The 5,523-nt window shown below is 27.4% G+C and overlaps 1 long non-coding RNA gene across 1 annotated transcript; it reads left to right on the top strand.

Moving 5' to 3' along the window:
• Positions 1-1,733: 1,733 nt before the first annotated feature.
• On the top strand, positions 1,734-5,238 carry LOC145751139 (uncharacterized). Its single transcript, XR_014283711.1, has 3 exons — positions 1,734-1,814; positions 4,263-4,361; positions 5,138-5,238. It is a non-coding gene; the product is annotated as an uncharacterized LOC145751139 (long non-coding RNA).
• The last annotated feature ends 285 nt before the right edge of the window (positions 5,239-5,523 follow it).

Genomic DNA, 5,523 nt, shown 5'->3' with positions numbered 1-5,523 from the left:
TACTGTCATAAAGGTTTTACTTAAAACATATTTGCAAAAACACCATTTTACCAAAAACATCGACCTAAATTTTGGTTAAATGTCGTGGTCTAAAACTTATCCCTTTGAAATAAACCTCATACCTATTCGAATAATACTTTGGTGACGAGGGTCAGTATGTTAAGTTATTGCAAGTGTTAAACATTTATTTCATGTATAATACTTTTAATGACAACTATTTTGTGATTTTTAGCCCAATATTACACCAAACATGGCCAAGTTGTTCTGCACAAGATTCACCGTCTCCAATCAAAAGTTTGTGGAACATTTTGGCTACAAACCAAAGTATAGTTGACCTGAATCGTTGAATATAATGAAGGAATATGTGAACAAGATTGTAAATGAAGTAGAAAATAATAATTTGAAAAAAATACATTAATTTATATATGTGTGATTCAATTTTGTTGGAATGTTTGTATTAGAATTTTTGTTGTGAATTAAAATAAAGACAACGTGCAATAAACTTTTTTAATCGAGGATAAATTATAAAATATGTTTTGCCTGTTATGACGTCGGTCGTAAATACGTCATCCACTCTCTGTATATAAACAGCTGACGCAGGTGCCGCGTTATTTAAAGTTGGAGGTTTTGTATGGAAGCTTGTTCTTGTGTAAGTTCGTGGCTAGTGGCTTTAATTTAGTAAAATAAAAATCAGTCTTTATTTAAGAAGCAGTTATCCTAAGTAGCAGATTGGAAACTGCAGGTTTGTTATTTTTAGGCTGATTTTAAAGATTTACCAAATTAAAATATTTTGGGACGTTTAACATGCTTTTTAACAGTATTTTTTTTCTAATTGATGATTTAATTTGTGATAATCTAATTAAATTTTTATACTTAACATAGAGTTAAACGTGTAAAACTATTATTATTATATGTTAATTTAATGTGAATAATTTCCGAATTGGTTTCAAAAAACTTAGTTTGCTGTGGGTTGGGAGAAAAGAAGTTTTGGACTGGAAGAAAATTATTTTCATAAAGTTTCTAGAGAGACCTATACTGTATAGTTGTCGAAACTGAATACTTTCATAGTGGTGTCAAGGATATTCTTTGCTGAATTTTCAAGTAAAATAACTTAAATTAATTTTTTCTAATAAGTTGTTAAATATTTCTTGTTAACTATAAATCTAAAATTTGTAAAACACTAGGTTTAAAATTGTTTAATTATAAAGAAGTTTTTAATATGTTTCATTTATTCTCTTATTTTGGGAAAATTTTGTTCTAACTTAAAATTATTTTTTTTTCAGGTTTTAAAGTAAAATCAAAAACTTCAACTTTCGAAAACAGTAACAATATATTTTTAGGTTTTTACTTTATGTTTAGCATATTGCTAAATATATTTTTTCTGAAACTTTTCAGGACAATTCTGTTTTTAGAAGAAACTTCTGGCAACCTGTGAGTTGTAGAAACCAAACACCTGACACTTTCTTAGGCAATTCTTCTATGTATTTAATTACCAAAAATGTATTAAAAACTATTAGAAAAGTTAATTTAGAATTTGTAAATTTAAACCATTAGCCATTTCTTCTAATTAAAACTATTAAAATTCTGTTGTTAAATATTTAAAAATAAAATTTTGATTTTTTTAAAATTGGTCTTAAAAATATGGTTTAAATATGACCCCTTATTTAGAAAAAAAAATTAACTCTAATTTTGATTAAACATTTTATTATTTAGGTTTCGGCACCAATCACCTTTCTGGGTAAACAACCACTTTCTGTGACTACTTGACTTTGGAAAACAGCCACATCATCTAATTGCAGAATAGAAAACACAAGGTTATTATTTTTATATTTTATAATTAATTTGTGAGCCCTGTTGTAAGGGCTGTGGCTCTTGTCTAAAGTTTGTTTTAGATAAAGTTTAATGACTTCGTTTTAGTAAAACTTCTTTTTATTTCAGTAATATTATTTACGGTATTTTTGTCTCTAAAGGTATTTTGTTTTGATAAAAAAATTTTTTTTTTTGTGTAGCACAAGAAAGTTTAATTGTTTTTGTATAGCATTCCTTACATTTAAAACCCTTACATTTTAAGTCTTACATTTGAACCATTTCATCCAAACCTCCACACATTTTAATCCCTGACAAGTTTAAATTTGTTAAAAAAACCATTAGCTCTTTAAAAACTTCTAAAATTCTGTTGCTAATTATTTAAAAAAAAAAGTAGTTTAATTATGTTTTAATAAAATACACAAAATGATATTAAATGGTTATTTTTATGCGGTTTGAAAAGAGTAGGTAATAGATTTTAGGGACATTTGTGGGTTAAAAAATTGCACCAAAGCCATTGCTTGTACACAACGTGGCACACAACTAGTTAATAATCTGCAACGTTGTGTACAAGCAGTGGCTTTGGTGCAAAGGTTATTCTAGCATAATTTAGCTAAAAATGGGTTATATTATTTATACATGGTTTATGACAGTGTTACCTCTAAGAAAAACCATACCACACAGGTGCCCAAAAAAGTGCACAATCTCAAAATTGGGTGCACAGGTACCCTATTTTTTAACCCACAAATGTCCTTAAAATCTATAACCTACTTTTTTCAAGCTTTATAAAAATAATCATTTAATATCATTTTGTGTGTTTTATTAAAACATAATTAGACTGCTTTTTTGTATTCCACCCTTTTGTTTTTGAACTCTACTGTACGTGCCATTTTCTTTTATTCAGTATTAAGTATTAAACCTTAATTCATAGTTTGTCATGTTTTAATGGGAATGCCTGCAGTGTGTGGAAATGCCAAAGTCACCGAATCTCACAGATTAATAAATAAGCATAAGGTTTTAGTTGTAGTATCGAATACGTTATTTTAATGTAAGCATGATCAAATAATCATAAAAGCGCTTAATATTAATAATCGACATTAAAACGTGCGTTATTTGTAGATACTTAACTTAACGAAAAACTGCTATCATTTCGTTTTTGGGCTTACTCAATTATCTTTATCATTACGATAACAATTTCCTTTTTCGTATAATTTTTTGTGGGGAACTTTTTACTCAAATCGCGCGTCTCTTGTTTTTAAAATATTTTACTTCATTTTCGTAAATATTGATTACTCCGAATCCTTAAAATTTCGTTAAAATACTTCACTGCGCAGGTGCCCTGCAAAATTGCAGGTTTTGCGCACTATTTTGTGCTTAAAAGTAACACTGGTTTATGGCATTATCTTCAAATCGTTAAAGTTATGGCGCTATTTCTTTTGTAAATAATAAACTTTTCGTGCCACTTTGCCCAAGAGCTGTGGTTTTATTCCAGAGGTTATTTTAGCATGAGTTAATTGCTTTGTTTTGGTAAAACTTACTTATTTGAAATATGTTTTTCTGTTTTTAAATAAAAACTATTTTTCTGTGTTTGTTGCTAAACCCTTTACATTTAAACTCCATACATTTAAAGCCCTTTACATTGACATCCTTACATCTAAACCTTCTTTTTAAACCTCTTACATTTAAACTCATTTCATTTAACTTTTTACATTTTAAAAAAATATTTTTAAAGTGAAGTAAATCTGTTAAATTGTGTTAAAACAAGTGCAGATGTCTAGTTTGAGTTTAACCCCTGATCTGGGGACAAAAGTAAACTAAAATAAGGGTTTCTGATAGCATATATAATATATAAATAATTCTTTCATAAGTTAGTAAAAAAAGAGTGTTACTTTTGTATGTTAATTAATTTGCTGACAACATTTAAGTATTTATTTTTGTTAAAAAATTGTTCATTTTTCTCTAGTGCAGTAACTTGTTAGATTTGTTTATTTTGAATTGATCTTTTAATCTTTATTGTCTTTATTGGTTTTGTCTTAGTTTTAGTTAAGCGGAAACATTTGTTTTATTAAATTAAATGATGCTTTTAAGTAATAAAAAATGTTTTTTTTTAAACTAAACAAGAAAATTTTAGAGATAGATTAAACCTCGACTTAGCTTTAACTTTTAACTTCTGGCAACCTGTGAGTTGTAGAAACCAAACACCTGACACTTTCTTAGGCAGCTTTTTTATTTATTTAAAATTTTATTAAAAACTATTAGAAAAAGTCAATTTAGAATTTGTAATCTTAAACCATTAGCCATTTCTTTTAATTAAAACTATTAAAATTCTGTTGTTAAATATTTAAAAATAAAATTTTGATTTTTTAAAAATTGGTCTTAAAAATATGGTTTGAATATGACCCCCTATTTAAGAACAAAAGTTAACTTTTATTTTGATTAAACATTTTAGTATTTAGGTTTCGGCACCAATCATTTTCCTGGGTAAACAACCACTTTCTGTGACTCGTGACTTTGGAAAACAGCCACATCATCTGATTGCAGCCAAGAACCACAAGGTTAATATTTTTTTATTAATAATTTGTGTGCCACGTTGTTTGGAGCAGTGGCTTTGGTGCAAAGATTATTCTACCATAAGGTAGTTAAAAATGGGTTATATTACTTTAAACATACATGATTTATGGCATTATCAACAAACCAGGCATTCGTTAGAGTTATGGCGCTATTTCTTTGGTAAACAATAAACTTTTCTGTGCCACGTTGTACAAGGGCAGTAGCTTTATTCCAGAGGTTATTCTAGCACGAGTTAATTGCTTTGTTTTAGTAAAACTTACTTATTTAAGATATTTTTCTGTTTTAAATAAAACAATTGTTTGTGATTGGAGCTAAACTCTTTACATAAAAACCATCTTAACCCCTACATCTAAACCCCAATATTTAAACCCCTTTATTAAACCTTTTTATTTAAACCCTTTACATTTAAACTTTTTTATCTAAACTTTTCTGTTATTTTAAAATTTGTAAATTTAAACCATTATTCATTTTTTTAATTAAAACTATCAAAACTATGCTGCTATTTATTTTCAAAACATTATTTTGGAGGTTTTATAAATTGGTTCTAAAAATATGGTTTGATATGATTTTCTAATTAAGGACAAAAGTAAACTTTGTACATAACTGCTTAATGCAGTTGTGATAAAATTGCAGTCATTTACTTATTACACCAGGTATATTTACTTGCGTAGTTAACACTTGTTTGTAGTATTTTGTAATTATATGTAATTATTTGACATTGGTGAGTTCTATTTTAAGTTAACATTTTATTATTATTCAGGTTTTGGTACCAATCATTTTCCTGGGTAAACAACCACTTTCTGTGACTACGTGACTTTGGAAAACAACCACATCATCTAATTGCAGAATAGAAAACACAAGGTCATTATTTTTTTATTTTTTTTGTAAGTCGTGTTGTGAAAGATGGTTTTGGTTCAAAGTTTATTCTAACATGAGGTAATGACTTTGTTATAGTAAAATTTGGCCTTATTTTAAAGATACTATTAAAGGTATTTTTCTTGTTAAGGGTATTTTGTTTTTGGTAAAATTTTTTTTTTTTTGTAAGTCGTGTTGTGTAAGATGGGTTTGGTTCAAAGTTTATTCTAGCATGAGGTAATGACTTTGTTATAGTAAAACTTGGCCTTATTTTTAAGATACTATTAAAGG

Source organism: Corella eumyota, chromosome 4, assembly GCF_963082875.1.
Source record: "Corella eumyota chromosome 4, kaCorEumy4.1, whole genome shotgun sequence".
Classification (NCBI taxonomy): Eukaryota; Metazoa; Chordata; class Ascidiacea; order Phlebobranchia; family Corellidae; genus Corella; species Corella eumyota.
Note: the sequence above shows the minus strand (reverse complement) of the source record. Positions and strands in the feature narration are given on the sequence as shown.